Here is a 24,196-nt window from a genome sequence, read left to right as displayed (position 1 = left end):
TGGGTTCTTTTTGGTTTTGGAATAATAGAAACAAGAATGGTTAAGTGTTAATACAAACAAATGTGATTACGTGATAAATGAGGTATCGTTTTGTTTCCTTTCCAATCGTTACCTAATAACGGCACTGCTTCACGCCTAATTCCAGTACCTATCGCAGAAGTGGATGAGTTAAACATCTGAATTGAAACCGTCGTAGAACGGAAACGGTACATTTCTGGGCGTGGGTTGCTATTGAAAATATTATGTAGTATTCCCCTCTATAAATCCCAGAAGTTTGTAACGGGAATTTGCAAACGCCTGTATATGCTGTGCCACCCCTCTCCTGCATCTGATGGTTGCGTTAAAGTACAACAGCAAATTCCGAATGCTTTCTCTGTATAATGTTATTCTTTTGTTTTTCTAAGTGTGTGTGTGGTATCATACGTCTCCTATGTATTTCTAGTGCTGTTTGTATACATGTACATATCCTGTACTTCCATTTGTTATCATAATATTTTCCATATTTTCCCATGTTTTTCTGCTAAATTATTTTTACAATTTTCTATTGCTGTTCACTATGGACCACATGCGGGGAAATATGATAGTTTCGTCTTGACAGTATGTCTCCAGAATGTACGGTTTTTACACTATTAAAGCATATGCTTGTACATTTATTTCATCCCTCCCCTATGTCTATCGAGTGGTTACGTTAAACGTCCTATAACAAATTCCGCTTATTCCCTTTGCGTAAGGTTCTTTTTACTAAATGTATGTGAGATGTAATTCAACACCTATATATTCAGGGCTTATTGTGCAAATTTCGATTATTCCCTCTGTATAACAAAAGAATATCGTGTATTCTCATTTAGTATCCGTATTTGTACATATTTTACCCATTTTTCCATATTTTGTATAGTCTCCCATATTTTTCCCATATCTACCTATACCTTTATCCATATTCTACGTGTAAATGTACAAGAATATTCATGCTCTTATTGCGTTACCTACTAATTTGTTGGATGTAGGGTCCACCAGTTATGCAAAACATCCTTTTTCCAAGTTCCCAAACATGTTTCAGCACCCCTGTGCCATCGTCAGTGGTTTTCCATTTTATTTAATCTGTAATGTGAACATTTTTACTAAATGATTACAAAATTATGTGGATATTTAGTTCAAACAACAATTTGTTTCTTTTTGTAAGTACCTTTACACTCAGTTTGTATGGTTTTTCAGGACCACTTGTGTATTATTTATTACAGGTAGCTTGTCATCTGCAACCAAACGATGTTGATGAGAAATTTTGTTGGGAGTTAACTTATCATTTTATGCTCTAAACCCAATTTAGTTTGTCGCAATATTTTGCGCCTATACTCGTTTTTACTTACGTTTTTGTGTGGCAAGCCCTTTTATTTTCAGCATCATGGTGAGATGCTGTGAAGCACACGTATATTCGCAAATAAGGTCGTAAAAGCACTTTGCACGTCACCAAAACACACTGTAAATGTGCTTGTTACGTGTCCCAGTCCAGTTAGTGTTCATTTGTTCACCAGTGAGTTTGGCGCCAGATTTGATTTTTGCTTACATTTTATCTGTGTGTGTGTGTGTGTGTGTGTGTGTGTGTGTGTGTGTGTGTGTGTGTGTGTGTGAGAGAGAGAGAGAGAGAGAGTCTACAAGGTGGTTGTAAGATCATGCCTTCCTCTTTTTCTTCGAAAATGTCAACACAGGAAAAAAACCACACACTTACTAACTGCCATAGTCAACCCTTATATTCGTATATGCTAAAATACACGAGGTTTGCAGTGGAATACTTACTTCAGCTAACTTAAGTAGAGCTTTATGCCTTCTGAATCTTACAAAAATACCATTCCATGAACATCTAATAATGATGACATTCATTTGCACTTTCTCGTACCTTAATAACACAGAATACAGTCCAACTACAGCTGTCGAAGCTTACTCTAAAGACACTAGATAGAAATAATTGTCAGAATACAGATCAACTGTAGCTACCAAAGCTTCTATATACACTAAAGATCCGAGATAAATAATCCATTAAATTTTGGGCTTGTAGCTGCTTAAATACTACTTCTTCAGCTGAAGTTTCGGTCGCGTATCGTCCGACCATCCTCAGAGTTGCAAGACGACGACAAGGTGCCAAGCGCGGCCTTACGTGCTCCACAGCGGTGGTACTGCGCATGCACTTCTGTAAAGAAAAGATATGTCGACTACTATGTTATGGTGCGTATAGGAAGATTAAGGAAGATCCTACTAACAATGTGACAAAAAGGCCTGCTGCCTTACTGAACGCTTCATCGCTGCCGAAGGAAGTAATAGGAGGTTTAAAACCGCGAAGTGCGGTTCACAAGATGGATAAGGATTAGCGTCTAGAGGATTTGTCTATGCCGCCAATAACAAGCACTATTGGTTCACCAACGTATCTTTCTGCTTCGTTGTTAAAACCATTGGTAGGAAAATGTAGTCACCACATTCGCAATTCTACGGATTTTATTCAGACGCTTAGCTACCTTAGGCTGAAGAGTACGGATGTGCTGGTTAGTTTTGACGTGGTATCGTTATATACCACGGTACCTTTAAAGGATTCTTTGCCTCTTATCGGCCAACATTTTTAGAAAAAATATCTCGGCGTTATTTGAGCATTTACCCTGTCCTCTTATTTTCAGTTTAATGGTGAACTTTAGGAGCTGATTGATGGAGTTGGCATGGAAAGCTCTCTCTTCCCTGTCGTAGTTAATTTATTTATGAAAGACTTCGAGGACAAGCTATTGGACTCAGCAGATTTTAAACCAACGGTCTTCTGGAAGTACCTGGACGACACATTTGTAGTATGGCTTCACGGGAAGGATGAATTACATCGATTTCCTAAGCATCTGAACTCTATCTTCGCTAGTATTAAATTTACTATGGAAATAGAAAAAGATGGCTGGCTCCCTTTTTTGGATGTTTCCGTTCGCCGTAAAGTTGAGGGCACATTAGGACATGTTGTACATCACAAACCAACACATACGAATATATATTTACATGCCAGTAGCTCCCATCACCTTTCACAAACTGTAGGTACCATTAAGACCGTAGTGCACAGAGCACACTGTACGTCCGATAATGATAATTTGCAAGAAGAGCTCTCACACGTCAAGAGCATTTTTTAAAGCGAATAGGTATTCCCAGAAACAAATTCGCAGAGCATTCATTGTGAGTTCTAGAATGCAAGTACGTGAACTGGATGAAGAAAGTAATACTGTAACTTCAAATCAAGAGCGTTTTTGACGTATGTGGGCGGTCTTTCCTTGAATATAAGCCGTGTTCTCGACAAACACAGTGTTAAGGTGATCATCCGGACTCCTACGAAGATTGCAGTCTTATTCGGTTTTTGCAGTATGATTTATTGCCTCGTAAAGCGGCTGTGTATCAGATTCCTTGCGGGATTTGTAATAAGTCATGTATAGATCAGACAATACGTTCATGAGGGGTGTGGAACACCGGCGATACAAGCGCTCACTACACTCAGAGAAGTCAGCTACAGTATGGCAGAACACTGTATAGACGCTGGTCGTTCTATTGAACTACAGTGACAGGGCGATTTTAACATCCACCTCTTCCTTTTGGGATTCTATTAGCGAGGAAGTCATAGAAATTAGATTAACCAATAACTTAATAAGTAGAGGTAATGGGTTTAATTTGGATAAAGCATGGAATCAGGCTCTTGGTGTAATTACATTAATATGATAATTAAATAGACACCCTAGCTGCAAGCAGGCGTTGATACACTTCACTGGGGCATGTTGAAAGTGTGTGCCCCGACCGGGACTCGAACCCGGGATCTCCTGCTTACATGGCAGACGCTCTATCCATCTGAGCCACCGCGGGCACAGAGGATAGTGCGTCTGCAGGGACTTGCACGCTCCCCGTGAGATCCACATTCCCAACATGTCCACAACACTACATTCGTAGTGCGCCTAATAGATGTTTGCCCATCATACTCATTACTCGTGGCAGATTAATCTACCAAGTCCCGTACGAGTTCGGGCATAGCGTGTGCGTTCGCACAAGCAGGTCAAACGCCGGGAACCCATATTTTTTAACTATATATGACGGTAGTATCTGTTCCCGAATGAACAGTTACCGTGGATGACCATGCAGCTTTGCTAGAAATGATATGATAATTAAATAGACACCCTAGCTGCAAGCACGCGTTGATACACTTCATTGGGGCATGTTGAAAATGTGTGCCTCGACCGGGTTACCGCCACCGATTATACATCGATAAGTGAATCGAATGTCTGAACGCTTTCACCACAGGTGGTGCGTGTGTAAGTGTCCCTCTTTAAGGCCGCTGACCACCTTCTGTGACCCACATGCGCAGTACCGCCGCGGTGAAACATACAAGGCCGCGCTTGGCTCCTTGTCGGTAGTCTTGTGACTCACTCTCAGAATGGCCGGACGATACGCAGCCGAAATATCACTAGTACTTGCGCGGCTGCATGACCGAAATTTAATGGGTTATTCATTATGTCGCGAGAAGTTCAACATGCACATCCAAGATGAATGTATGTAACAGATGGAAATAATAATAGCTGACTTTATCCTACTGTAAACAACATAAACCAATTACGCAATTTTGTTTGTGTCTCAGTTCTCTAGGGGGCGCCCAAACCATTGCCCCTGGCCATAATGCTGGTGGATATGCACCGGACGAAATCCACTGTGTAGTGGTGGTGAATCCACTCTGAGCAATATCCCATGCATAATGCTGGTAGATTCACATTGAGTGATATCCCAAGCATAACGCTCGTGGATCCACCTCTGGAAGTTACCCTGGAGCTAACACTGGCGAATCCACCCCGAAAATATTCAAAGCCTAATGCTGATGGATCCACCTGAACAAATCATTGCCATAATGCTGGTGGATCCACTTATAAACCCTTTGCTGTACCTACCCTAGGTAGTTGGGTACCCTAAAACACCCTGCAAGAAACCAACACACACAAAATAGCGTAATTGAGCTATGTGCACTTACAATAGGATAAAAGCTGTACTGATGGTGGAAACTTCGAGAATCCGTTGTAAAATTAAAGCTGTATTCATGTCGCACTCCACGTGTGTTCATTATGTCCAAGAAATGTTTCAGACAAATCGCTCTCTTGTTTCCCTTCCGATCTTTGACCTCTGCCACAACTTACCCCTGACATATGTGGTGTGGTTTGCTATGCAATTCTCAATCCTTACGAGATGTCCCACCTCCCTTAGAAGTTTGTAGTAACATTTCTGAAACAGTCTGTGGATTTAGCTTGCTTATGTCGTGAGTAAATAAAATTTATTATTATGCTTCGTTGATCACTGATATAACACAAACTAACGGAAGCAGTACCCATTACTCCACCCCATTTTGGCCTGATGCAGCAACAGTAGTTCAATGTGCCAAAAATATAAAACAGTTTCAGTAGCAAGTGTTTTATTAATTTTTAGCTTTCGCGCGTTTAGTGCATCTTCATGTTATCTGTAATTAGTAACAACAGTCTTGCTACATACCAGTTTATTCGCTAACCTATCTAGTAACGATCAGTAGGATGGATAAGCAAAAGGTCAGAAGTAAAGTGATTCACTCACCTATAACGATGGGAGACAGCATTAGTCATATTTAAAAGCCATTGATATGATGATGTTAAAAAGAAAACCTCAATCGTCAAATATGATCAATGAACTGCCTGAAATAACAAGTGAAAACTTCTAAGTTAAAGGCGTAAAATTACAACACTAATAACAAATTAAATCTGCGTGATCTCAGGATTAGGAACCAGGAAAGAAACTCACCAGTCCATGGCAATATGCTATGAAAGATAGATTAGAGATCACAGCCATGTATCACAGTGGTAAACAAATACTGCTCTAGACAACGTATATGATGAAGCAAGATGGCTGCGCGGTAGATTGACGTGAGAACGAAACTTAATTAAAGCGTCGAATGGCTGCACTGATACTAAAAAGGGGACTTAAATAAAGTAGATGCTGAACAGAGACAATCAAAAATAAAATAGAGGAGCTGATGGTAACAGAAAATAAATATTTCGCTGAAACGCCAACCGTTAATATGGACCGAAATGTCAGTCTAAATGAATAGGGAGAAGGAAGGGCAGAGGGGGTGGGGGCTGAGAGAGGAAAGGATAAGAGGTGGTAAAATATGGGTGGAGGAGGAGAGGAATGAGGTAAAAAACACAAATTGTTAAAATTTTTGGGATAATGGGAAAACCAACCATCAAACCACGGTGGTAGGAGACAGAGGCAGCAAAAGTGAGGAGCACAATCTACAGTCACGAAAAGAGGAGACAGAAAACAACGTCGCGTCTAATCAGTCACTCAATTACCTTGATTTAAACCTCCGGTTGGTAGAAGAGCGCACTGAGTATAACATCTTCTGAAAACTTACAACAAGCGACGCAATCATACATGTGTGGTCTTGTCGTCCCACCACACACAAGCATAGTCTTTTCTTTTAATCAATGTAATGACATTAGCTACTAGTGGGCGCTGAATTACATCAATGGGGAAAGCTGAAAATTTGTGCCAGTCCGGGACCTCAATCCAGATTTTTCCATTTCTCGCGAACGGTCGTGTTGACTGCCTCGGCTATCTGGACACGGCCGCTGACCGACCCAAATTCTCAATTCATACACGCACTACTGTTGTACCGCTTCCCATTACCTTCACTACTGACAGCGATCGCTGATTCCCATAGGAGTTCGGGCTCGTTTGTGGGTCTACACTGAAAGGATCATTGGGCGCCTCGCCATGGTTATATATATATATATATATATATATATATATATATATATATATATATGTGGTGTCTGTTCTTTAGGATATGTCCGAAAGAACGGACACCATGTTTGATCCTTCAGCCTATATATGACAATTAATCCAAGGAATAATGACATTAGCTGCTAGTGGGAATTAAATTAAATTGATGGGGAGAGATGAAAATCAGCAATCGCTACGAGTAGTGAAGGTAATGGGCAGGGTACTACATCAGTAGTGTGTGGATGCGTTGGGAATTCGGTTCGGTCAAGGACCGTGTCCGGATAGCCGAGACGGTCAAAGCGGCCATTCGCGAGAAAAGGAAAAATCCGGATTCGAGTCCCGGTACGGCACAAATTTTCAGCTTCTCTCATTGATTTAATTAAGTGCCCAATAGCAACTAGTGTCATTATTACATTGGTTAAAAAAACTATGTTTATGTGCAGTGGGTTGACAAGACTGCGCATGTATGAGGGCGTCTCTTGTTGTAGGTTTTTGGCAAATGTTATACACAATACGCTCCTCTACCAATCGGAGGTCTAAATCGAGGTAAGTGAGTGAATGGACGTGAGGTAGTTTTCTTTCTCCTCTTTTTGTGACTGTATGGGTCTGCTCCTCACTTTTGCTGCCTTTGTCTCCTACCACCTTGGCTTGATATTCGGTTTTCCTAGTACCCCAAAATTTTTAAACCTCTTCTCCACCACCATCCATATTTTACCATCTCCTATCCTTTCCCCTCTCAGCCATCGCCCATGCCCTCTTCCTTCTACCTATTCATTTAAATTGACATTTCCGTCCACCTTAACAATTTGCATTTCACTGAAATAGTTTTCTTCTGTTACCATCAGTTCCTTTACTCCCAAATTTTTAGGAGTTTTTTTTATTCTGTCCCATTATTTTCAATCGTCTCTGTTCAGCATTCACTTTATTTCAATCCCGTTTTACTATCAGCGCTGCCATACGGCGCTTTGACTAAGATTCGTTCTTACGTCAATACTCCGTTCGGCCTACTCGTTTCAGCATGTATGTTGTCTAGAGCAGTATCATTGTGATAAATGGCTGTGATCTCTAACCAATCTTCACACCACATAGTGCCATGGTTTGACGAGTTCTTTCTTGGTTCCTAATCCTGAGATTACGCAAATTTAATTTGTTATCAATGTCGTAACTTTACGCCTTTAACTCAGAGGTTTTCACTTGCTATTTCTGGCAGCCGGATGTTCACATTTGACGATTACGATTTCCACTTTAACGCCATCGTATCAGTGGCTTTTAAATATGTTCAATGCGGTCTTCGCAGTTCAACGCAAGAGAATTACTTCACTTCTCACCTTTAGCTTACCTATCCTACTGATTGCTGTTCGATAGGTTCGCGAATAAACCGTTATGTAACAAGGTTTTGGGGACTAATTACAGATAAGCTGAAGATGCACTAAACGCGCGAAAAGCATCGTTATTAATAAAGCACTTGCAACAGAGACAATTTTCTATTTTTTTGGAAAAAAGGAGTTAAGTTCTGGGATGACAAACAAAACTGAAGTCCCATCAAACTTTTATGTAGTAGCGACCGCGAATAGCGTCGTTATTAATAAAGCACTTGCAACAGAGACAATTTTCTATTTTTTGGAAAAAGGAGTTAAGTTCTGGGATGACAAACAAAACTGAAGTCCCATCAAACTTTTATGTAGTAGCGAGTTCTAGTGTTGAATAGTGTGGAATAGTTTTGTGGGTACAAATGAAGAAGTACTGGTATATTTTACATTTACATCCTTGCTTTGCAAGTCACTGTAAAATATATGTGCTTCATAAAATGCTTATGAGGTTATATGTCACGCGTTAGTAAGTAAATTTTCTGTTAGAAGTAACAGACTTGCAAAGGATCTAATATGACCTTTTCTTTTTTGCCGGAGTATGGGTGAACGGGGGCGCAGTTGGGGAAGAACGTGATAGTATACTGTCCAGACCGTCCCTCAATGTTTTCCGTGCACCTGTAATGAAACTGACAACAGCGACCGCCATTGTTTAGTAAGAAGATTTGAAATTTAACAAATCGACGTTGTTGACGACTAACCCACGCGATACACTGCAAAACAGCTTTCTCAGATCCGATGCCATAGATTTTATACTAATTACTTAAACTGGAACTTTATTCACAACGTTGTTGTTGTTGTTGTGGCCTTCAGGCCAAAGACTGGTTTGCTGCAGCTCTCCATGCTGCTCTATTTTGTGCAAGCCTCTTCATCTCCGAGTAACTACTGCAACGTACATCCAAACGTACCCTCCACGCTTCCCTCCAATACTAAAGTGGCGATCCCTTGATGCCTCAGAGCGTATCCTACCAAACGATCCCTTCTTCTAGTGAAGTTGTGCCACAAATTCCTGTTCTCCCCAGTTCTATTCCGTACCACCTCATTAGTTACTTGATCTACCCATCTAAGTTTCAGCAATCGTCTGTAACGCCACATTTCAAAAGCTTCTATTCTCTTCTTGTCTAACCTGTTTATCGTCCATGTTTCAATTCCATACATGGCTACACTCCATACAAATACTTTTAGAAAAAAACTTCCTGACACTTAAATCTATACTCGATGTTAACAAATTTATCTTCAATATTTTATATCCTATCTACTTCGACCATCATCAGTTATTTCGTTGCCAAATATCAAAGTTCATCTACTACTTTAAGTGTCTCATTTCCTAGTCTAATTCCCTGAGCATCACCTGATTTAATTCGACTACATTCCATTATCATCGTGTTGCTTTTGTTGATGTTCATCTTATATCCTCCTTTCAAGACACTGTCCATCACATACAACTGCCCTTCCAAAGTCGTTGCTGTCTATGACAGAATTACAATGTCATCGGCAAACCACAAGGTTTTTATTTCTTCTCCCTGGATTTTAATTTCTGCTCCAAATTTTTCAATTGTTTCCTTTACTGCTTGCAGAGTATACAGATTTAATAACCTATGGTATAGGCTACAGCCCTGTATCACTCCATTCTCAATCACTGCTTCGCTTTCGTGCCCCCCGACTCTTATAACTGCTTTCGGTACAAATTGTAACTAGCCTTTCGGTTTCTGTATTTTACCCTGCCACCTTCAGAATTTTGAAAGCTTTCTCTAAGTCTACAAATGCTAGAAACCCTAGATTTGTCTTTCCTTAACCAATCTTCTAAGATAAGTTGTAGGGCCAATATTGTCTTGCGTGGCTCTACATTTCTATGGAATCCAGACTGATCTTCCCCGGGGTCGGCTTCCACCAGTTTTTCCAACCGTCTGTAAAGAATTCGTGTAAGTATTTTGCAACCATGACTTACTAAAATGATAGTTCGGTGATTTTCACACCTGTCAGCACCTGTCTTCTTTGGAATTGGAATTATTCTATTCTTCTTGAAGTCTAAGGGTATTTCGCCTGCCTCGTACAACTTGCTCACCGGATGGAAGAGATTTGTTACGGCTAGCTCTCCCAAAGCTATCAGTAGTTCTAATGGAATGTTGTCTACTCTCGGGGCCTTGTTTCGACTTAGGTCTTTCAGTGCTCTGTCAAATTATTCAATCATTATCGGATCTTCCATATCATCTTCATCTACGTAATCTTCCATTTCCATAATATTGCCCTCAAGTACATCTCCCCTGTATAGACCCTCTACATACTCCTTCCACATTTCTGCTTTCCCTTCTTTGATTAGGACTGGTTTTCCATCTGAGTTCTTGATACTACCAAATTCCAGTTCCCATCGCTATTAAATTTTCGTCTCCCATAACTATCTGCATTATTTCTCTTATCTCATCATACATTTCTTCAATCTCTTCATCATCTGCGGAGCTAGTTGGCATACAAATCTGCACTACTGTGGTGGGCTTCGTGTCTATCTTGGCTACAGTAATGAATTCACTATGCTGTTCGTAGTAGCTTATCCGCGTCCCTATTTTTTTTATTCATTATTAAACCTACTCCTGCACGATCCCTATTTGATTTCGTACTTATAACCCTGTATTCACCTGACCAGAAGTCTTGCTCCTCCTGTCACCGAACTTCACTAATTCCCACGATATCTAACTACAACCTATCCATTTCCTTTTTTAAGTTTTCTAACTTACCTGCCCGATTAATGGATCTGACAGTCCATTCTCACTATACTTATTATTATATTATATGTGTACTTATTATTATATATAAATTGTTGTTGTTGTTGTGGTCTTCAGTCCTAATACTGGTTTGATGCAGCTCTCCATGCTACTCTATCCTGTGCAAGCTTCTTCATCTCCCAGTACCTACTGCAACCTACATCCTTCTGAATCTGCTCAGTGTATTCGTCTCTTGGTCTCCCTCTACGATTTTTACCCTCCACACTGCCCTCCAATACTAAACTGGTGATCCCATGATGCCTCAGAACATGTCCTACCAACCGATCCCTTCTTCTAGTCAAGTTATATAACACACTTCTCTTCTCCCCAATCCTATTCAACACTTCCTCATTAGTTATGTGATCTACCCATCTAATCTTCAGCATTCTTCTGCAGCACCACATTTCGAAAGATTCTATTCTCTTCTTGTCCAAAATATTTATAGTCCATGTTTCACTTTCATATATGGCTACACTCCATACAAATACTTTCAGAAACGACTTCCTGACACTTAAATCTATACTCGATGTTAACAAATTTCTCTTCTTCAGAAACGCTTTCCTTGCCATTGCCAGTCTACATTTCATATCCTCTCTACTTCGACCATCATCACTTTGCTCCCCAAATAGCAAAACTCCTTTACTACTTTAAGTGTCTCATTTACTAATCTAATTCCCTCAGTATCGCCCGGCTTAATTCGACTACATTCCATTATCCTCGTTTTGCTTTTGTTGATGTTCATCTTATATCCTCCTTTCAAGACACTGTCCATTCCGTTCAACAGCTCTTCCAAGTCCTTTGCTGCGAACTTCAAAGTTTTTACTTCTTCTCCATGGATTTTAATACCTACTCCGAATTTTTCTTTTGTTTCCTTCACTGCTTGCTCAATATACAGATTGAATAACATCGAGAGGAGGCTACAACCCTGTCTCACTCTCTTCCCAACCACTGCTTCCCTTTCATGCCCCTCGACTCTTATAACTGCCATCTGGTTTCTGTACAAATTGTAAATAGCTTTTCGCTCCCTGTATTTTACCCCTGCTAACTTCAGAATTTGAAAGAGAGTATTCCAGTCAACATTGTCAAAAGCTTTCTATAAGTCTACAAATGCTAGAAACGTAGGTTTGCCTTTCCTTAATCTAGCTTCTAAGATAAGTCGTAGGGTCAGTATTGCCTCACGTGTTCCGATATTTCTACGGAATCCAAACTGATCTTCCCCGAGGTCGGCTTCTACTAGTTTTTCCATTCGTCTGTAAAGAATTCGCCTGAGTATTTTGCAGCTGTGACTTATTAAACTGATAGTTCGCTAATTTTCACATCTGTCAACACCTGCTTTCTTTGTGATTGGAATTATTATATTCTTCTTGAAGTCTGAGGCCGTTTCGCCTGTCTCATACATCTTGCTCACCAGATGGTAGAGTTTTGTCAGGACTGGCTCTCCCAAGGCTGTCAGTAGTTCTAATGGAATGTTGTCTACTCCCTGGGCTTTGTTTCGACTCAGGGCTTTCAGTGCTCTGTCGAACTCTTCACGCAGTATCATATCTCCCATTTCATCTTCATCTACATCCTCTGCCATTTTCAAAATATTGTCCTCAAGTACATCGCCCTTGTATAGACCCTCTATATATTCCTTCCACCTTTCTGCTTTCCCTTCTTTGCTTAGAACTGGGTTTTCATCTGAGCTCTTGATATTCATACAAGTGGTTCTCCTTTCTCCAAAGGTGTCTTTAATTTACCTGTAGGCAGTATCTATCTGACCCCTAGTGAGATAAGCCTTTACGTCCTTACATTTGTCCTCTAGTCATCCCTGCTTAGCCATTTTGCACTTCCTGTCGATCTCATTTTTGAGATGTTTGTATTCCTTTTTGCCTGCTTCATTTACTGCATTTTTATATTTTCTCCTTTCGTCAATGAAATTCAATATTTCTTCTGTTACCCAAGGATTTCTACTAGCCCGCGTCTTTTTTCCTGCTTGATCCTCTGCTGCCTTCACTACTTCATCCCTCAAAGCTACCCATTCTTCTTCTACTGTATTTCTTTCCCCCATTCTTGTCAATTGTTCCCTTATGCTCTCCCTGAAACTCTCTACAACCTCTGGTTCTTTCAGTGTATCCAGGTCCCATCTCCTTAAATTCCCACCTTTTTGCAGCTTCTTCAGTTTTAAGCCACAGTTCATAACCTATAGATTGTGGTCAGAGTCCACATCTGCCCCTGGAAAGGTCTTACAATTTAAAACCTGGTTCCTAAATCTCTGTCTTACCATTATATAATCTATCTGAAACCTGTCAGTACATCCAGGCTTCTTCCATGTATACAACCTTCCTCTTTCGTTTCTTACCCCCAATCCATATTCACCTACTACGTTTCCTTCTCTCCCTTTTCCTACTGACGAATTCCAGTCACCCATGACTATTAAATTTTCGTCTCCCTTCACTATCTGAATAATTTATTTTATTTCATCATACATTTCTTCAATTTCTTCGTCATCTGCAGAGCTAGTTGGCACATAAACATGTACTACTGTGGTAGGCGTGGGCTTCGTATCTATTTTGGCCACAATAATGCGTTCACTATGCTGTTTGTAGTAGCTTACCCGCATTCCTATTTTCTTATTCATTATTAAACCTACTCCTGCATTACCCCTATTTGATTTTGTATTTATAACCCTGTAGTCACCTGACCAGAAGTCTTTTTCCTCCTGCCACCGAACTTCAGTAATTCCCACTATATCTAACTTTAACCTATCCATTTCCCTTTTTAAATTCTCTAACCTACCTGCCCGATTAAGGGATCTGACATTCCACGCTCCGATCCGTAGAACGCCAGTTTTCTTTCTCCTGATAACGACATCCTCTTGAGTAGTCCCCGCCCGGAGATCCGAATGGGGGACTACTTTACCTCCGGAATATGTTCCCCAAGAGGACGCCATCATCATTTAACCATACAGTAAAGCTGCATGCCCCCAGGAAAAATTACGGCTGTAGTTTCCCCTTGCTTTCAGCCGTTCGCAGTACCAGCACAGCAAGGCCGTTTTGGTTAGTGTTACAAGGCCAGATCAGTCAATCATCCAGACTGTTGCCCTTGCAACTACTGAAAAGGCTGCTGCCCCTCTTCAGGAACCACACGTTTGTCTGGCCTCTCAACAGATACCCCTCCCTTGTGGTTGTACCTACGGTACGGCTATCTGTATCGCTGAGGCACGCAAGCCTCCCCACCAACGGCAAGGTCCATGGTTCATGGGGGGATATATAAATAAATATATAAATTATTCACAATAATTTAATTAAATAATTCTTTCTTAACAAAGTTGTAACAGCTCGTTTCAGTTGTTCCGTTCAGTGCAATTTTCACATTCAACGAAGCAATTCACAGAATTAATAGAAGATGGAACAGAGCGTGCAGAGTTCCCGGCTGGAAGTGGGAAAACCAGTTTCAACTTGCTCACAACGGCGCGAAAACTTGTCAATAACGGCATCCGAGTTAAGTGAGTTAAGTGTTATACATTAAGGCCTGAGCTAAGTGCAGCAAGTGGTGCCCACTGTGAATAGGAATTGTTGGTGAAGTTTTACCAATTACACTTCATCCAAGACTGTTAGTCTGGAAGTGTCACCTGAAAATGCGAAACACTTAGCAGATGACCAGTCTGCCAAGACGGCTTGATTGCCGGTGACCAATCAATTGAGAAACCTAAATTGCAATTTCGGCATGATTTCCGCATTATTTCGATCACATTATCAAGCTATGCTAATGTCTATTGGCTATAGCCGACGGGTGGGTGTATGTTCTCTCGGGAACGCCTTCTCAAACAATAAGAATACCGCAAGGTATTATGCTGTTATGCTAAGTATTAATCGCACAAACTAAGTTGACACTCGGTGCAGTGACTGATGGGAGCGACCGTAAAAGCATTTCCTACTCGGTCGCTCCGATCAGTCACCGCGCCGAGTGCCAACTCAGTTTGGGCGAATACTATGTGCACTGTTCTTATTTTTTTCCAGCGTCTTCAAGTAACTATTGATTGCGATTGCAGATTTATCTAGAGGCAAGCAACAATGTTCAGACCATTTTAGCTTAGACACAAGCACACCTGAAATCCGGTAAAGCAGCAATGTATTTTCTTGAGACTTTCCAGTTAATCAGTTACAGGTATGAGGGGCACAGTGAAGGTAATGCTGTTAACTTTACATTTATTTCAAGCGTTGCAGGTAATCTCGAACGACGTGAACGAGCTGTGATGCTGGATGAGGGTGTAAATACGCAAGGTGTACGTATGCAGAGAAAATGTGAGGCTTCGTAAGTGGTAGAAAAATCATAGCACTTAATGTTGTAGGATAACATTTTCTGTCTACAATTAAGCTTGTGATCTGGGTTGATAGGTATTCGGTTTTTCGACGAACTGCTCGGTATTTCTGTGCCGTGTTTGGTGTTCGGTAACGAAGTGTGAGTGGTCCGGTATTTTTAGAATTCCATTAATATTAGTAAGTTTGTCAATAAAAATTTGGTGCGCTATTTTCAGTCGGCATGAGCTGCATTCATGACCCCGATTGATCGTCGTCTGTCTCTCTCTGCATTCGGCTGTCGCTGCCCACGCCGCCAGCCGAGGTCGCGCACCGGTTAATCAGTTGAATCTCAGAATAGAACGCAAATGCGTGTTGGCTTTTGTTTGCAGCATTTCCTACGTGTATCTAGCTTATTTTTGAATTAATACAACGTTACTACCCTACTGATTTATTCAGTTAATAGTAGTGTATTGCAAGAATATTTTAGTCGTATATAATCCGTGCTTTATAGCCAACATTTTTTTACGTATACCTACCTTGATTAAAACATGCTATTGTAATAGAAAATCTATTATTATTTTGATTGTTACAGAACTACTGGAAAGAATATTATGTACACATAAAACATAGATTCTTCAAAAAACATGGTTCATGTGCTTTTAAAAAGAAGAGACTACAAGATGAAAGATTCTCCAGTTGGATTAGTCATGCAGACGGCAAACACCGGGCCAGATGTACCGTTTGTTATTATAATTTTAGAGTAAGGTATGATGGGACGAAGGCTCTCTTTGAACACAGTAATCGCATGAAGATCATTTATCGCTGCGATCAAAAAGTGTTTCAGGCAACATCAGTAAAGTACTCGTTACATCGTATGGAGATTTTAAAGAGAAAATAGCTTCAATTGAAGTCATTAAAACCTGTCATGCGATAAAACTTGGACACAGTCACAATTCCTTTTACAGTGGCAATAAAATAGATTCCGTACCCCGCAACAACTCTGAATTAGCTTCAAAGGTGCAGTTACGTAGAACAAATATGGAGGCTCTCACAAGTAATGTTTTGGCACCATCTTCTGTAGGAATTGTCGTAAAAAAAATAAAAGAGCAACACAGTCCATTTTCAATATCTATTGGTGCTTCTAATAAAGGCAATAGAAAACTCTTCCCACATGCAGAAACTTCTTTCGATACGACGACGGAATAGTAAATTACTTGTTAGATTTTTGCAAAGAACCGGATGAGGCATCAGTCTACTATGAATTTGATTATCAAAGCATCAGAGAAGTTTCGTTTGGAGCTTACTAATGTTGCCGTATGTAGAGTCAATTATGGCTGCACGTCGTCAGTGTTTCAGAAGTTAAAAAATCTGAACCCAAATATCCTCAAAGCTAACTGTAATTGCCATGTCTTGCATAATTTAGTAAACACTGCGTGATATTATTATCTTTTGCTGTTGAAGGCATTGCGCTGAAGGTTTTTTGCGAACTTTCTGCCTTACGTTCTACTTAAACTAACTTAAGCTAAGAACAACACACACACACGCACCCACACACACACACACACACACACGCACACACATACATGCCTGAGGGATTGGAACCTCCGGCGCGGGAGGAGCCGCGCAATCCGTGACATGGCACCTCTCTCTGCGCGACCATTCCGCGCGGCAACTTTTTCGATGTCCTCCGTCAGTCTCATCTTATGCGGATCCCACACCGCTCAGCAATACTCCAGAAGAAGCCGGACAAGCGTGGTGTAGGTAGTCTCTTTAGTAGACCTGGTGCACTTTTTAAGTGTGCTGCCAATAAATCTCGATCTTTGATTTGCTTTCCTCACAACATTAGGTACGTGATCTTTCCAGTTTAAGTTATTTGTAACTCTAATCCCTAAGTACCGAGCTGAATTTGCAGCCTTTAGATTTGAGTAAATTGTCGTATAACCGGAATTTATCGGATTTCTTTTAGTGCTCATGGAGATGACCTCACACTTCTCATTATTTAGAGTCAAATGCCACTTTTCGCACCATACGTATATCTTGTCTAAATCATTTTGCAATTTGTTTTTATCACCTGATGACCTTACAAGACGGTAAATGACAGCATCATCTGCAAACAATCTAAGAGGTCTGCTCAGATTGTCTCCTATGTCGTTTAAGTAGATCAGGAACAGCAGAGGGCCCACAACACTTCCTTGGGGAACAACAGATATTACTACTCTTTTACTGGATGACTTTCCGTCAGTTACTACGAACAATGATCTTTCTGACAGGAACTCACAAATCCAGTCGCATGAGTGAGGCGATACTCCAAATGCACTCAATTTTATTAGAAGACGCTTGTGAGAAACGGTGTCAAAGGCCCTCTGGAAATCTAAAAATATGAAATTAGTTTGACAATCCCTGTCAACAGCAGTCATTACTTCGTGAGGATAAAGAGCTAGTTGTCTCACAAGAACAATATTTTCTGAATCCGTGCTGATTATTTGGCGTCAAATTGTTTTCTTCGAGGTAATTTATGATGTTCAAGCACAGCATATGTTCCAAAATCCTGCTGCAAACCGACGTTAGTGAACTGGGTCTGTAATTCAGCAGATTTTTTCTATTTTCTTTCTTGGATACTGATATGACTTGCGCAACTTTTCAGTCTTTGGGCACGGAACTTTCGATGAGCGATCGCTTGTATATGACTGCTGAGTATGGAGCTATTGTATGAGCTTACTCTGAAAGGAACCTGAGGCTTTACCTTTATCAAGTGATTTAAGGTGCTTCGCTACATCGAAGATATCTACTTCTAAGTTATCATGTTGGGAGTTGTTCTAGATTCGAATTCTGGAATACTTACTTGTCTTCTTTTGTGAAGGAGTTTCGGAAAACTGTGTTTAGTAACTCTGATTTAGTGGCACTATCGCCAGTGCTATCACCACTTTTATCGCGTAGTGAAGGTAGTGACTGCGTCTTGTTCGCTGCTATACTTTACATATGATGAGAATCTTTTTGGGTTTTCTGCCAGATCTCGAGACAGAGTTTCGTTGTGGAAAGTATTAAAAGCATCTCGCATTGAAGTTCTTTCTAAATTTCGAGCTTCTGTATAATTTCGCCAATCTTGAGGATTTTGTGTTCTTTTAAATTTGGCATGCTTTTTTCGTTGTTTCTGCGGTAGTGTTCTGACCTGTTTTGTGTACCATGGAAAATCACTATCGTCGCTCATAAATTTATGTTGTAGATATCTCTCAACTGCCGTCGATACTATTTCTTTGCATTCAGACCACTTTGATCTATGCTTACATAGGCAGATCGGAAGCAGTGAAGACTGTCTCTTAGAAAGGCGTCAAGTCAATTTTTGTCTGTTTTTTATTTTTTTATTTTAAAGGTGCACTTTGCGTTTATTTTTGGTGGGTTTGGATTTTTAGTTTAGCAACAACAGCCTTATGGTCACTAATCCCTGTATCCGTCATAATGTTCCCTATTCGCTCAGGATTATTTGTTTCTAGCAGGTCAAGTATGTTTTTGCAACGGTTTACAGTTCGAGTGGGCTCTTACACTAATAATCTTGTGAGAAAGCATTCAGTACGATTTCGGACGACATTTTATGCCTACCGCCGGCTTCAAACACGTATTTTTGTCAACATATATAGGGTTCTACATCTACATCTACATCTATACTCCGCGAGCCACCTTACGGTGTGTGGCGGAGGGTACTTATTGTACCACTATCTGATCCCCCCTTCCCTGTTCCATTCACGAATTGTGCGTGGGAAGAACGACTGCTTGTAAGTCTCCGTATTTGCTCTAATTTCTCGGATCTTTTCGTTGTGATCATTACGCGAGATATATGTGGGCGGTAGTAATATGTTGCCCATCTCTTCCCGGAATGTGCTCTCTCGTAATTTCGATAATAAACCTCTCCGTATTGCGTAACGCCTTTCTTGAAGTGTCCGCCACTGGAGCTTGTTCAGCATCTCCGTAACGCTCTCGCGCTGACTAAATGTCCCCATGACGAATCGCGCTGCTTTTCGCTGGATCATGTCTATCTCTTCTATTAATCCAACCTGGTAAGGGTCCCATACTGATGAGCAATACTCAAGAATCGGACGAACAAGCGTTTTGTAAGCTACTTCTTTCGTCGATGAGTCACATTTTCTTAGAATTCTTCCTATGAATCTCAACCTGGCGCCTGCTTTTCCCACTATTTGTTTTATGTGATCATTCCACTTCAGATCGCTCCGGATAGTAACTCCTAAGTATTTTACGGTCGTTACCGCTTCCAATGATTTACCACCTATGGCATAATCGTACTGGAATGGATTTTTGCCCCTATGTATGCGCATTATATTACATTTATCTACGTTTAGAGAAAGCTGCCAGCTGTCGCACCATGCATTAATCCTCTGCAGGTCCTCCTGGAGTACGTACGAGTCTTCTGATGTTGCTACTTTCTTGTAGACAACCGTGTCATCTGCAAATAGCCTCACGGAGCTACCGATGTTGTCAACTAAGTCATTTATGTATATTGTAAACAATAAAGGTCCTATCACGCTTCCCTGCGGTACTCCCGAAATTACCTCTACATCTGCAGATTTTGAACCGTTAAGAATGACATGTTGTGTTCTTTTTTCTAGGAAATCCTGAATCCAATCACAAACCTGGTCCGATATTCCGTAAGCTCGTATTTTTTTCACTAAACATAAGTGCGGAACCGTATCAAATGCCTTCCTGAAGTCCAGGAATACGGCATCAATCTGCTCGCCAGTGTCTACGGCACTGTGAATTTCTTGGGCAAATAGGGCGAGCTGAGTTTCACATGATCTCTGTTTGCGGAATCCATGTTGGTTATGATGAAGGAGATTTGTATTATCTAAGAACGTCATAATACGAGAACACAAAACATGTTCCATTATTCTACAACAGATTGACGTAAGCGAAATAGGCCTATAATTATTCGCATCTGATTTATGACCCTTCTTGAAAATGGGAACGACCTGCGCTTTCTTCCAGTCGCTAGGTACTTTACGTTCTTCCAGCGATCTACGATAAATTGCTGATAGAAAGGGGGCAAGTTCTTTAGCATAATCACTGTAGAATCTTAAGGGTATCTCGTCTGGTCCGGATGCTTTTCCGCTACTAAGTGATAGCAGTTGTTTTTCAATTCCGATATCGTTTATTTCAATATTTTCCATTTTGGCGTCCGTGCGACGGCTGAAGTCAGGGACCGTGTTACGATTTTCCGCAGTGAAACAGTTTCGGAACACTGAATTCAGTATTTCTGCCTTTCTTCGGTCGTCCTCTGTTTCGGTGCCATCGTGGTCAACGAGTGACTGAATAGGGGATTTAGATCCGCTTACCGATTTTACATATGACCAAAACTTTTTAGGGTTCTTGTTTAGATTGTTTGCCAATGTTTTATGTTCGAATTCGTTGAATGCTTCTCTCATTGCTCTCTTTACGCTCTTTTTCGCTTCGTTCAGCTTTTCCTTATCAGCTATGATTCGACTACTCTTAAACCTATGATGAAGCTTTCTTTGTTTCCGTAGTACCTTTCGTACATGACTGTTATACCACGGTGGATCTTTCCCCTCGCTTTGGACCTTAGTCGGTACGAACTTGATTGAAGTCACCAAAAATCATAATTGTATGAGTGGGGTACCTATTTGCAAAATACTCAAGCTTTCCCTGAACTGTTCTACAACCGTATTATCTGTGTCAGGAGGCCAGTAAAACGAATCATTTATTAATTTATTTCAGTTATCAAGTATAACCTCTACCCATACTAACTCATAGGAACTGTCTATTTCTACTTCACTTCAAGGTAAACCACTTTTGATAGCAATAAACACTTCACCACCAACTGTGTTTAATCTATCCCTTATGAACACGGTTAGGTCCTTTGTAGAAAATTCGACTGAACTTATTTCCGGCTGTAGCCAGCTTTCTGTTCCTAGAACGATATAAGTTTCATTGCTTTCTATAAGTACTTGGAGCTCTGGTTCTTTCCCAACACATCTGCAACAGTTTACAACTACAATACCGATTGTTGCTACATCTACCTTCTTGTGTTTGCCCTGCACCTTTATCGATTGACGCCATTTCTGCAGTTTCTCCAGGCCCTTCAACCTAAAAACCAGCTCAGTCCCCTCTACACAGTCTCCGCTACGGGTGTACCCGCTTCCTTTGTGTAGCGAACCCCTGAACTATTATGCGGAACCCGGAGACCCACCACCAGATGGCGCAAATAGAGGAATCTGTATCCTACACTGTCGCAGAAACGCCTGAACCTCTGATTCAGACCCTCAACTCGTCTCTGTACCAAACGACGACAATCGATTCTGTCGACGATGCTGCAGATGGTGAGCTCGACCTTCATCTCGCAAGCAAGACTGACAGTCTTTACCACTTTAGACAGCCGCCCAAAAACCAGAGAGAATCTCTTCCACTCCAAAACGACACACATCGTTGATACTGACATGAGCCACCATCTGCAGTTGGCTGCACCCTGTGGTCTTCATACGTCTGGAAGCAGCCTTTTCACATCTGGAATGACTCCTCACGGTATTGTGAGTTAACGAGCATTGCGCTCTCATTTAAATATATGGCCAAAAGAGTCAGCCTACAGGAATTGTGAAACGAACCCTGTCGTCCAGGATCGCGTGGCCACAAAGGGCGCAGATTCACCACCGTTTGTGGCCAAGGAGACATAGTAGTGTCAAATATGGTGGACTTAAGATCGGCTATAAAAGGAAACATTTATGAAAACTATTTAATTCTGTAATAATGTAGGGAATTAAGCCACAGTAATTTTAATCTGCCATCCTCCATAAATTTTCATGGTGATCCCAATAAAACTTGAATATTGATCATATCTATAATGGTTTAGGATTTACTGTCAAAGTGAAACTAACAAGTTTTGTAACAAAGACCTGAATGCTAAAATCTGAACGCTTTGGTCGATCTTAACGATCGACATTTCATATAGAAGCGCATCATTAAAATGACAAACATTGTAAATATCAACTCTGTAACTTTATTTGTCTAAACGATATACTAAATTGAAATTATCAGTATATTCAGTTAAGCATCAGAGCATCATTTTCTCCTCACAAAACATATTGAACGATGACAGCATGACACCTTATTGAACCATTAGGTAATAGAATATTTGTTGTAAAGTTTAGTGCATAATAGTTATTTTTGTTCTTTATTTATTTATCAGAAAGCACATTGGTGCAAGGCTACTGGCCATGGCATTCAAAGCTAAGAAGGAAATTGTATTGGTTTTATGTAAAATAATTTAACGTTTATTATGTAATGGATATTATTGTTACTTTATTTATAACGTGAAAGTGGTCAAGCTCTGATTATTTAAATATGTTAAAGTGTAAAATAATGTAGAATAAGCTGTAGCCAATCAGATGGACGGCTTCAGGAAAGGGAACTGCACTAGTCAGTTGAGCGAGTATGTTCGGTGCGCGGGAAGCGCGGCCGTGGACGGGCAGAGGGGAGGGCTGATGCAGACGCAAAAAAGGCAGTTTGGCTGGTGACACCAAAGGGTACAGTTCGGGTTGAGACGTGAAAGCGGACAGTCGGTCTTTAGGTAGCTAGGATGTGAAACGACTTAGAAAACTTCGCGTTGTGTGGTATGATGGGACTTAACTATTCGCATAGTTAACCAGGCGGAGTATCGAACTTATAATTCACTATGAGATTGTGAATGATCGAACTGTGTCAAATGGATATGCCCTCGAGTGTAATAGTAATTCTAAATACGACCACTTTCGCTATTAGTTTGCTTTCTGAATAAACATTATTGTAACAAAAAAAATGGTTCAAATGGCTCTAAGCACTATGGGACTTAACTTCTGAGGTCATCAGTCCCCTAGAACTTTGAACTACTTAAACCTAATTAACCTAAGGACATCACACACATCCATGCCCGAGGCAGGATTCGAACCTGCGACCGTATCGGTCGCACGGTTCCAGACTGTAGCGCCTAGAATCGCTCGGCCACTCCGGTCGGCATTATTGTAACCAAATCGCAACTGTGTGGCCTACATCATTCATGGGTAGTTAATTTAGTTACCGGTATTATTATTACTGTTATTATATGTTATGTTAACTTTGTGTTTCGCAAACTTGCCTTCAAAACTCCTCCCGAACAGGCCATGAAGGCCCAACGGTACCGACCGGCCCCCGTATCATCCCCAGCCTATAGGTGTCACTGGTTGCGGATATGGAGGGGTATGTGGTCAGCACACCGCTCTCCCGGCCGTATGTCAGTTTCCGAGACCGGAGCCGCTACTTCTCAATCAGGTAGCTCCTCAATTTGCCTCACAAGGGTTGTATGCGTCCCGATTGCCACCAGCGCTCGGCAGACCGAATGGTCACCCGTCCAAGTGCTAGTCCAGCCCGGCAATACTTAACTTCGGTGATCTGACGGGAACCGGCGTTACCACTGCGGTAAGGCCGTTGGCAAACTTGCCATCAGCCAGACAATTTAACCAAAGGGTCACAAGCATCCAATTTAGGGCGTGTAATGCGACACGTGCGGTTCAACCCCCAGACGAGTTTGAGCCAAGACATTTCGACGAAGAGGAACCGCATGTGAGCCCGAACATCTTTGGGATGTTATCTCGCAATTGGGGGCTCGTCCGGGATAGGAACTTGAAATTGTTAGTTGAGGGACAAGAATCTTGCAAAGTGTTGGAACAGGATTGGATTTTGGGAAGTTTTAGTTGCGGAATACGAACTCTGGAAAGTTTAGTATTGGCTTTGAATTCTGCAAAGTGTTTCCAAAAGTATTATCTGAACTTTGATAGGCAGGACCTCTCGCAAAAGTGAAATGTGAGATCGGTTCAGGTCTGAATATTAGGTTTCTTTAATAGTTGTGAAATTACAATTGTAATTCTCACAGCTAACGACATTCTGTGACCTAGGTCCCAAGTCTGTGGCAGTTTAGGCAGTTTGCATGGGGGCTCTGAGCTACGAATTTTGCAACAGTTGTGTG

At 41.1% G+C, this 24,196-nt stretch overlaps 1 non-coding gene and 1 pseudogene across 1 annotated transcript; both read right to left on the bottom strand.

The window, feature by feature from the left end:
* Positions 1 to 3,790: 3,790 nt before the first annotated feature.
* Trnat-ugu (transfer RNA threonine (anticodon UGU)) lies at positions 3,791 to 3,865 on the bottom strand. Its single transcript has one exon. It is a non-coding gene; the product is annotated as a tRNA-Thr (tRNA).
* A 19,680-nt stretch (positions 3,866 to 23,545) lies between these two features.
* On the bottom strand, positions 23,546 to 23,663 carry LOC126471782 (5S ribosomal RNA; annotated as a pseudogene).
* Positions 23,664 to 24,196: the final 533 nt, after the last annotated feature.

Source organism: Schistocerca serialis, chromosome 3 (genome assembly GCF_023864345.2).
Source record: "Schistocerca serialis cubense isolate TAMUIC-IGC-003099 chromosome 3, iqSchSeri2.2, whole genome shotgun sequence".
Classification (NCBI taxonomy): domain Eukaryota; kingdom Metazoa; phylum Arthropoda; class Insecta; order Orthoptera; family Acrididae; genus Schistocerca; species Schistocerca serialis.
The sequence above is the reverse complement of the archived record's forward strand: the minus strand, read 5'-3'. Positions and strand labels throughout refer to the sequence as shown.